Source organism: Alexandromys fortis, unplaced genomic scaffold (assembly GCF_014885135.2).
Source record: "Alexandromys fortis isolate MF-2015 unplaced genomic scaffold, M_Fortis_MF-2015_v1.1 scaffold_82, whole genome shotgun sequence".
Classification (NCBI taxonomy): Eukaryota; Metazoa; Chordata; class Mammalia; order Rodentia; family Cricetidae; genus Alexandromys; species Alexandromys fortis.
In genome coordinates, this window is record NW_026067963.1 from 8,324,467 (window position 1) to 8,335,476 (window position 11,010).

The window sequence follows — 11,010 nt, forward strand, 5'->3', positions numbered from 1 at the left end:
CTTTCTGGGACCCCTGACTAAGCCAACTCCTTGTCCTCAAACCTTTTAGCAGTGTCTACTGTGTGCAGTGGGGACTAAAACCGAGGCAGTGACCAGTGACGTCTGGAAGCCCGTCTCGGACAGGAAAACATAAACTGTGCTCGCTGAGACCGCACTCCGCTGTAAATCCAGCTTCTGGAGACAGCAGAAGTTAGCAGCTTCCATTGACTGGCAGCTTTCTTGATAGGGAGTGTGACCCCAGCACTTTTCCAGCACCCCATTAACTGCAGTCTTAGGGGGAACATTCGGCTCTCTTATCTTCTGGTTGAGGAGATAAAGTCACGTTACTTCCACGTGACAGAGTTGATATTTGCCATTAGTAATTTGGTTTCTGAGCCTGAGTTCTTGACCACGCCCTGTACTTTACAAACTGTGCCCTACTGAACGAGCAAAGGGCTGGGGAGGCCTCCAGGGTCCTTCACGTGTTTTGAGAGGCCTCTCGAAGATGGCTGAGATGGTAAGACAGAGGTAGAGTTGAGAATTAGAAGTCTAAATTCAAACTACGTAGGAACCCAAGGACCTTGAATAAACAGCTTCTCTACTCTTAGCTTAAACTTTTCTTTTTTTTTCTTTCCTTCCTTCCTTCTTCCCTTTTTCTTTTTCTTTTTTGTTTTTGGAGACAGGGCTTCTCTGTGTAGCTTTGGAGCCTGTCCTGGAACTAGCTCTGTAGACCAGGTTGGCCTCAAACTCACAAAGATCCACCTGCTTCTGCCTCCCCAGTGCTGGAATTAAGTGCCTGCGCCTCCACTGCCCGGCTTTAAACTTCGTTTTTAATTCAAGGTGGAGGAGAGGCAATGAGAAACAATGTTGAGTTACCGGGTGTTTGGAGGGTGAGGTTCAGATGAAATGAAGCCCTAGGTGCTCTTGGCAAACTGAACACGGTGGCTGTGGATGCTATAGGCAATATACCACAACTTCCCACCACCCTTGTCGGGGAGGGCATTCCCTAATAATTTCCAGGACACACACCACTTTGCTTGAAAGAGTTGGAGCATGTGGGTATAAAACGTGAGTGAACGGCACGTTAATTTGCGTGGAACCAGTTTGTTCAGGTTTTTAGGTTTTAGGGCGATGGATTTTAAGAATTCTGACAGCTCCAGTTTTTATTTCTGGGCTGTGTGTGCGAACCTTGGGCAGGTCACTTAATTGCCCCAGTCTCGGTTTCTTCTCTGTGAAATGGGGTTAATAAAGCCAGACTAGGAAAAGAGTCCAGAGGTGTACCCAGTGTGCTGACCGAAGCCCGCAGCTTCTGTGGTCAAAGTAAGGGATCTTTGTTATTACTGTTACTTTTAGAACTGAAAAAAAAAAAAATGTCAGCCCCACTCAAAGATGTAGAAAGAGAAAATGGAATCCGCGGTCTTTAGTCTGTCTGCGCCACTCCGTCCCTCCGTTCCTGTATACATTCAAATCCCACACTCCTTACCAAAGAAAAAGATGAAGATGGTGGAAGCCGTCTAGGGCCATCAGCCCAGCATCAGAATATATCTACGGCAGTGGACGCATACCGAGACTGCATTTATAAACATACGCGGATACTTCTGAGTCCCAAGATCAAACAAAACAGTGCGTGGTGGGGTTCTGGGGTGATGTTCTGAACTGGAGAAGAGACAGGGCCACTCCGCTCAGTAGCCAGGCGTGGACTGTGAAAGCAGACACTTCAGGGGCAGACAAGCGGCAGGAAGAAGCAGGAGGGGTGGAGAGGCCCTGAGCAAAGGCCTCTAACACAGTAGGAGCGGGCTGATAAGCTGATTCACCACCCGTCCTGCCCAGGGGCTCATGGGAAGGAACCTGCTGGGTCCCCAGACTCCCGAGAACCCGCTTAGGAGGGTCTTAAGTGCCTCTTGGAAACTGAGCACTTGTTAGCTTGTCACCTCAGAAAGGCCTGACATTTTTCTGACGCTTGAAAGCGAAAGAAGAAAGGCTTCTGACTCTCGGGGCCACATCCTGAACGACAGGGGTCAGTGTGTGCCACCGATCCGTGTGGGCGCCGGCTTCTAATTATTTCCTGGATAACCTGTTATCTATTATCCATCAGGCTCCTTGCCAGAATATGCTAACGTCTCCAGAGTTCCTGCTCTGGAGTCTGAGGAACCGTGTGTTTTCGTTTTTTTTAAAGGGGACGCAGGAGTTGAGCAACGGCGGTGTGTGCCCACAGCAGAAAGGCTGGCCTCCTTTAGGTCTCCGCCTGGACTAGCAGGGAAGCAAAGGCTGCTAGGTCCTAAGCCCGGGCGACAAATAAACCACGACTTCCTCAGGACTCCTTCCCTCAGGCTCCTCAGGGAGTCTTGGCTGTAGCAGAAAGGTCTGGAAAATTTTCTGAGAAAGACGTGTTTTCTTGGGCCACAGTCATTTGCTTGACAAACAAGGGAGCTCTTCAAATAACCTTCTGCTGGGAGCTAGGGAAAGGAGGATGCCAGAATTCAATGGTCCGCGCCGTGGATCCAGGGCAGACCCTGGCAACCGCCCAGGTGAGCCCCGTATCTGCCACACCCTGGCCTGTATTTGTACTAAGGCACAATGAAATGTCACCCCGTGGGAGGAGACCATAAATAAGGGACATTGTTCTGTTTTCTAAAGATAGCACATGTTCATTTATTTAAACTTTAGAAAGTCCAGAAAAAAAAAGGACTCTGTGGTTGTATTGTCTTCGTTAACATTTTGGTGTATCATGTACGCCCTCCCGCCATGTTAATTTATACCAACCCGTGAAATCCAGGGCTTTTTAGTTAAAAATACAATGCTTCCCTTTCATTCTGTGGAGGCATGGGGAGGGCAATGTGTCATTTCGTGCTGGAGTTTGAGGTCAGAGCTCTGGAACCTTCAGAAGGCCCATGTTGCCAGGCTAAGGGTGAGCGGGGCTCACCGTCCAACAGGGCCTGGGATGGCTGAAATCCAGGCCCGTTGGTTTCAAGCAGAGCAGGAGGGTTGAAAGAGTTTATTCCAGTTATCAAAAGCCAGCAGACACGGGGCCAGCCCTCCGTGGAAGCGTCTGGAAAACCAGAGCAAGGTGGGACACGGATTTCAAAGGTTCAGAAACCGGCTGGAGAAGGACAGATGAGGTAACCAGTGACTAGCTGGTCCCGGATTTCTGCCTTGAAGCAAATTCCAGACCAGAGCTCAGGCACGGAAAAACAAGCAGAACTCAGCAGAGGAGGCTGAGGTGGTTAGAATTTGCCTGGCAGCATACACCACAGGCAGGAACTGCACGGAGACTTCTCAAAGGTTTGACAGGAACGTTCTCCTGAGCACCGGGCTATCTGTGTGAAGGATCACGGGAAAGTCTCCAAGACCTGCATCAAAAACACTTCTAGGGGGCACTTATATAGTTATACTTTTAAAAATCAGGTTCTGATCTTTTAAAGATTTATTTTATGTATATGGATGTTTTGCCTGCGTGTATGCATGTACACCATTTGCATGTCTGATGCCCCCAAAGGTCAGAAGAGGGTATCAGGTCTCCTGGAGCTGGAGTTACAGATGGTTATGAGTCACTATGTGGATGCTGGGGTCAAACCAGTATCCTCTGCAAGAGCAACGAGTGCTCTTAACCTCTGAGCCACTCCGCCAGCCCTAAAAAAGTTCCTATGAGCAGAAGGAATAGAAATAGCTGTTAAACAAGGTATTGAGTTAAGTGGGCTGAAGACGGCTTGAAAGGGACTTTGAGTATCGTGTCTTAAACCTGTTGCTTACGGGAGTCTTTCGTACTTGTGCGGACTCCCGGAGGGGCCCTTAGAATGTCTGCGCAGGTAAAAGTGGTTAGCATGTATCATCAGAAAGAAAGTGAGAACTTTCCACAGTGTTTATTTTTAAAATTCATTTAAGATCAGCAGCGAGCCCATTGCAGGTCAATGCAGTTACAGTCTTGGTTTTGGACTGTATCACTATGCAGCCCAGGCTTTCCTCAAACTTGAGATCCTCCAGCCTCAGCCTCCTAGGCGCAGGAGTTACAGGGTGTACGCCCTCATGCCCAGCACTAATAACACAGTTTAAATTGATGAGGAATAACAATATACAAATTTTAATGAGAATAGTGACATTGATAGTTTCGGAAATCTCTTTAATGTCTGACTTAATAGAGCAGCTGAATAATCCCATCTGTTTTTGTATTCACTGCATCAGGTCATGCCATTTTGATAAGTTATGAAGGAAAACTGTGTTGATCCCACTGGGTGGGACTGAGACTGCTACAACTTTTGAACCAAATTTGAAGCAAGCTTTATTAAATACTGGCCAGGATGATGGACACTGGCCAGGTTCATTCTCAGGATTCCCAGAGAATGGCCAGAATTAGTCAGATGCTTATGAAGGCAAATCCGCAAGGCTCCATACTTCCTGGCTTTTGTCCAGTCGGGGCGAGCATACATCCTGACACACATATCTCCCGCCGTGTGTGATCAAGTACATTCTGTGCGGTTATGACAGCCAACCTTGTTTATAGAAATGAAAACACACGGCTTATGATCTTACCCGTCCTTAGCCAAGTGGGGTTTACAGGTTCGAGGCATTTCGTTTACAGTGATTTAAACCTGAAACGTTAGCCCTCACACTAGTCTCACCCAGGTCTATAGTTAGGAAAGGGACGAATAGGGGCTGGGGAGACAGTTCACTGTGTAAGATTGCTCGCCATACAAGCACAAAGACCTGGGTTCTAGTTCCAGTACCCACGTAAAAGGACAGATGTGCCCGTCATCCCAGGAGTTCAGGGTGGAGACAGTGGCTACTGGGGAGCTGCCAGCATAAATGCAGAGTTTCAGGTTCAGTGAGGACTCCACTTAAGGGGATTAAACTGTAGAACAATAAAGGAAGAAATGTGCTGTCTTCTGGTCTTTGCTCACAGAGATGTACACACATGTATACACCATACACACACACACAGGAAAATGGAGAAACAGTTTTATAGGCTTTCTTAGTATTTATGTGTTACCTTTTGATACCACATGAGAACAGATCATGCGGTAAGTTTATTCTTAAGACTAATCTTTATGTGGAATCTAAAACCGTGTCTGAAAAAAGATTTTAAAATATCTCTGACATCAAGGGCTCTCAACCTCTCTTTAACTTTCAGCTAATCTTTACTTCCGTGTTATTTTGTAATCTCATGCATGAGTCATGAGAAGATATCATTGACTCCATAATGCCTTCTTCTGAATTTTGACACATTATTAAGAATCACGTTTGTTAAACTGTGTGAAGGTCTATTGCTGTGATTGTGTAATGAAAAGATGAAGGGCCAATAGTTAGGATATTAGCTAGGCAGGAAGTGTAGGTGGGACTTCCGCGCAGAGAGAGGTAGTAGGAGGAAGAATCGAGGCAAGTGAGAGAGACCATAATTCTTGTCTATATTTAGCCATGTGGCTTGGCACCTTTTATCAGTGAGGCATTCTCATTTCACTTTCCCTGCATCTGGGTAGTGGTTGTGTCTCTGCCTTTCCTCTTCCCAGAATTCTCTTAGTCTGGTCACTCTGCCTATACTTTATGCTTAACTACTGGCCAGTCAGCGTTTTATTAAACTAATACGAGTGACAAATCTTTGCAGTGTCCAAGAGCATTCTCCCACAGCAAACGCAGGTGCTCTCTGTCTGTCTGTCCCTTTCTGTCTCCCTCTCTGCTTCCATGATATGAGCTGACATGTCCTGCTGCACCTTCCTTGCTAAGGTGGACTGACACCTTGGAAACCTTGAGCTCAGATAAGCAGTTCCTCCCTTTAAGTCGTTTGTGTCCAGCATTTTGTCACAGCGAGGAAAGGTGTGCCTGAACTCTCTGCTGTCCTGAACTCTGCTGTCCCGAGGCCTGGACTCTGCTGTCCCGAGGCCTGGACTCTGGTGACCCAAGGCCTGGACTCTGCTGACCCGAGTCAGCCTGAACTCTGCTGTCCTGAGGCCTGGACTCTGGTGACCCAAGGCCTGGACTCTGCTGACCCGAGTCAGCCTGAACTCTGCTGTCCTGAGGCCTGAGCTCTGCTGACCGGAGGCCTGGACTCTGCTGTCCCGAGGCCTGGACTCTGCTGTCCCGAGATCTGGACTCTGCTGACCGGAGGCCTGGGCTCTGCTGACCGGAGGCCTGAACTCTGCTGTCCCGAGGCCTGGGCTCTGCTGTCCCGAGGCCTGGGCTCTGCTGTCCCGAGGCCTGGGCTCTGCTGTCCCGAGGCCTGGGCTCTGCTGTCCCGAGGTCTTGTGACAGCAGCATGAGGAAGAGCTAGCACTCCAACTACTGAGGGAATAAGAGGAGGAGGTTCGGATGATTACAATGTAACAACCTGAGGAAGGGACCTATGGAGCTGGCAACCCTGAGATCCAGCTCTGGGGAGGAGTGCCAGCTGACTGGAGCTGTGGCGCTTGCAGTGGTGTGACAGGACTGGCTGTCCACTGTAAGGAGTGTTCCACCGTGGCTGAGGGAAAGAACTGAGACTGCCAGCCTGAAGAGGCATCGTTGGAGTGAGACTCAATTAGACGGGCAAATGGGAAGGAAGAGCCTCCCTCCCTCCCTCCTCCAGCCTTGCAGCTTTCCTGTCCTGTGTCACCTTTGCAGAGCCCAACAGAGGCAGGAGCATGGTCTTGTGGGACCTACGCTTAAGAACCCCAAGAGACAGTGTGGAGGGGACACTGGAACCAAGTGTCAGTCACTGGTATCATGATTTATGGGCTCTTGTTTGCCTTACTATAAAGAGTCCCTGACCTCTGAACAGAGTGCATTAGCACGCTTCCAGAGAGTCAAAGCCATACAAAAAGGTGTCTCCTGAAAATTTCCCTCATCCCCTAACCCTTCTGGCCTGTCCTCCCACCCCTCACAGGTAACATGCTGTTGTTTTCTCATTTATCCCGCTAATGAGGATTTTCTAGACAGAGACAGATACTATGTTATTCTCTTTTATCTTTTACACAGGAATAGGTTGGGTCGGTCAGCTTTCTTGAACTGTAGCAAATACCTCAGATAAATAAACAAACGTATAAAGAGACAAGGGTTGTTTTGGCTCACAGTCTTGGCAGGGTCAGTCTGCTGCTGCGTGGCCCTGTTGCTTTTGGTCTAAGGTGAGCAGCACATGAGGGTGGGGGTATTGCTCAAAGCAGTGTTCAGCTTATGCCAGCCAGCAAGCTAAAAGAGACGGAGACCAGCACCCCACAAGGCATGAGCACCTGCCCCCAGGTCCAAAGTCAGGCAAGACTTCTTGGAAGCCACACTTCTGGGAAGTTCTGCTATTCAGACAGTGCCCTGCTGAGATGTTCCTGATCCTAACAAAAGCTCATGTCTACATATTATGTAAAATTACCTTAATTTTGAATTAAAAATTTCATTTGCATTAATTAATTAATTTTGTGTGTGTGCATATGCACTTGGGAAATGCTTGTGCCGTGGTGTATGTGGGAAGGTCAGAGGACATTTGCGGAGACAGTTCTACCACGTGGAGCCCAGAGATTTGTGAGAGGGGCAAGACAGTGCAAAGGTTCTTCCAACTTGTCTTCTTGCTGAAGAAGATGCAGCAATTTCAGGTTTAACTAGAATCTGGTCTCCTTGATGGAGAATCCCAGGGAAAACTCTCCAACTCTATTTAGGAACCAAAGGTCAGGTGTCCTAGCTAACATATCAGCCTTTGTTAAAACTGCTCCAGCAACCGATTATCCTAGCTTCTGTTACAATTGCTTACTTCAAACTCTTGACTCTGCAAAGCCGCCTTGCAGCTGCTAAGCAAAATGCCTAGACAAGGTCTCTACGCTTAAAACCCCATGTTCTAGACACTCAGGGCCACACCTAGGTCACCCAACACAGTTGGCTGCGCACGGTGTCTGAGTGTCATCTCTGCTGAGCTCCCTGTAAGGGATGGAGCTCAGGTCCTTCTCAGCTTTGGCAGCAACCATCAACGCCCAGCCACCTTACTAGTGCCTTGTCTTGAATCTTTCAATAATTCTGAAAATCAATTAATAGAAATTTTTTTGGTCTTTTAAAAACATTATTTTAGTCAGATTCCATCAGTTTACCCAGCCAATCATCTCTCTCTTTTCCTTCCTTCCTTCCTTCCTTCCTTCCTTCCTTCCTTCCTTCCTTCCTTCCTGCCTTCCTGCCTTCCTGCCTTCCTGCCTTCCTGCCTTCCTTCCCTCCTCCTCCCTTCCTCCTCCTTCTCTTCCTCCTCCTTCCTCTTCCTCCTTCCTCTTCCTCCTCCTCCTCCTTCTCTTCCTCCTCCTTCCTCTTCCTCCTCCTCCTTCAGAGGAGACTTGCATAGTTTCGGCTAGTGTTGATCTCACTATGTAGCCAACCCAGCCTCTAATTTGCAGTCCTCCTGCCTCCTGAGTGCCGGAATTACAGGCATGTATCATCACGACCATCTGCAGATTTTTTTTTTTCCAACTCCACAAACAGTGCTGGAAGAGCAGCCTGGCACGTGAGTCTTTTTAGACTGTTGAAGTTGTGTCCTCGTGGTAAATTTCTAGACATGGGACCTCTGGGCTGCCGTGGCTCTCTGAGGCGTTGCCAGACACTGCCAAATTCCTCTCCATCAGCTTTGTACGGCTTTTCCTTACACCTGTAATAGATGAGGGCTGGTTCTTTAATTCCACCAGCGCGTTGTGCGGTCAAGACTTTGAATTTGGAAAGGCAGGCGGGTCTCTGTGAGTTCGAGGCCAGCCTGGTCTACAGAGGGAGTTCCAGGATAGGCTCCAAAGATACAGAGAAACCCTGTCTCGAAAAAACAAAAAACCCCCAACCCCCCCCAAACCAAAACCAAAACAAACAAACAAAAAAATTGAACTGTTGCCCATCTCATAAACAGAGTAAATCCCTTCTCAGGGTGCCTCTGTAAGATAGCTGCAGTGCCGAGGAGCCCTTGGGATTTTTTTTTTTTCAGGGCTCTAACTATCCCTAAGGATAGTTATTTATTTATTTATTTATTAAAGATTTCTGTCTCTTCCCCGCCCCCCGCCTTCCATTTCCCTCCCCCTCCCCCAATTAAAATCCCCCTCCCTCATCAGCCCAAAGAGCAATCAGGGTTCCCTGCCCTGTGGGAAGTCCTTGGGATGGTTTTAATTTACATTCTGCTTATGATGAGCTGAGCAGGGATTCATATTTGTCAATTTTACATTTGTTGTTGTTAATTTTCCATTTCCATATCTTTGCCTGTGTTTAGGGTACATTTTTGACATGTACCCTAAATTTTTTAAGTTATTTATAAACTGTGTGTGGTAGTATGGAACTTTAGTCTGAGCGCTCAAGAGCCTGAAGCAGCAAGTTTTTTTTGTTGTTGGGTGGCGGGGGGGTGGGGGGGGGGGGGGGGGGGGGGGTATGGGAAGGTACTGAGGAGATGGCTCAGCTTTCAAGATCTAGTAAGGCCTGACCAGAGTTCTGTCCCAGCACCCATATGGAGCCTCGTAACCTCCTGTAACCCAAGCTCTAGGGGAGCCACACACATATGTTTATACATACTCTCATACGCACACACGCACATATACTCTCTTTCTCTCTCCCCCCCATACACTTAAAAATAAAATAAATCTTAAAAAAAAAGAAATTTTTTTTTTTCTTTCAGTTTTTTGAAATAGGGTTTCTTTGCGGAGCCCTGGCTGTCCTGGCACTCCCTCTGTAGACCAGGCTGGCCTTGAACTCAGAGATGCTGAGTGCTGGGATTAAAGGACTGTGCTACCACCACTTGGCAAGAAAAAGTTTTTATATACTAGGAATTTTAGTGATTGTTTTCTTTCCTTTTGTTCGTTCTCCCCCCCCCCCTTTTTTGATCATATTTTGTGTGTGCACAAGTCTACAAGTCCTGCTTGCACCTGTGGAGACCATTCAAGGGCCTTGGGTGACTTCCTCCACCGCTCTCAGCTCATCACCTTGAGGCAGAGGAAGCCTGTGCCTAGCATAGCCAGCCTGTGGGCTCCTGGGGTCCGCCCCTCTGTCCGTCAGTGCTAGGGCTCCAGGCAGGCACAGTCATACCAGGCATTTTGCAGGGTGCTAGAATCTGAGCGCATGCTCCCACACTTGCAGAGAGAAACCGCTTACCTAAGGAACATTCTGCCAAGCCCCAATTTTGGTCTTTTTATTTCTTCTATAATATAGGTTATAAATATTTCATCTTACCCTGACATGTCTTTTGACTTTGTTCATGGAGGTTTTGCTCTGCAAAGCTTAAGCAATTTTAAAACAATTAAATGTATCAATATTTTATGTTAAAAGAACCGTCATTTTGAGGCATCGTTAGAACATTTCCCTCATACCCTGTTAATAGAGGAATATAGCTATATTTTCTTTTAATCCCCCCCCCCCAATTCTCTGATCCGTTTGGAACTTGTGGTATCATTCCAAATGGGTGTTTTTGTTATCTGTTGCTGTAGGACAAAAGCTCCAAATTTTAGTGGTTTAAAAGCACATCCATTTCATCATGTCATGTGGCCAGTGCAGGTTGCGCTCAGTCGGCTGGACCTGCTGGTCTCGCTCTGACGCTCTGTTGCGGCGTTGGTGCTATTCAGAGACTTGATGTGGATTTTGGGAGAGCAAGGACTTCCTCCTTCCCCATCTGAGTCCATGACCTCTGCTCTGTGCGGCCTCTCTGTGTATCTTTCTAGTGGGGCAGCTGAACTGCTCTCTTCCTCTTTCCTTTCCTTCCTTCCTCCCTTCCTTCATTATCTTTCTGTTTTATTTCTATGTTTCATTGCAATACATTTAACAAACATAAATCCACCCATTTAAAGTGTCCAGCTCAACATCCAAACAATTCAAAGAGAACATAGAGTATCCAAATTCTCTGTGTGTTTTCCATCTTTATGTGGCTTTATTTTAAACTCTATTTCTTTTATTTTTAATTTTTGACTTTTTGAGACAGGGTTTCTCTTTGTATCTTTGTCCTGGAACTCACTCTGTAGACCAGGCTGTCCTTGAACTCACAGAGATCTGCCTGTCTCTGCCTCTCAAGTGCTAGGATTAAAGGTGTGTGCCACCACAGATCAATCAATCAATCAATAGTATACACGTCAATACTCTTAGAAC

General features: G+C 47.3%; 1 long non-coding RNA gene across 1 annotated transcript; it reads right to left on the reverse strand.

Moving 5' to 3' along the window:
- Positions 1 to 365: 365 nt before the first annotated feature.
- Positions 366 to 7,283, reverse strand: LOC126508337 (uncharacterized). The gene is made up of 3 exons (XR_007593784.1): positions 6,071 to 7,283; positions 1,463 to 5,913; positions 366 to 488 (listed from the first exon to the last, which is right to left on the reverse strand). It is a non-coding gene; the product is annotated as an uncharacterized lncRNA (long non-coding RNA).
- Positions 7,284 to 11,010: the final 3,727 nt, after the last annotated feature.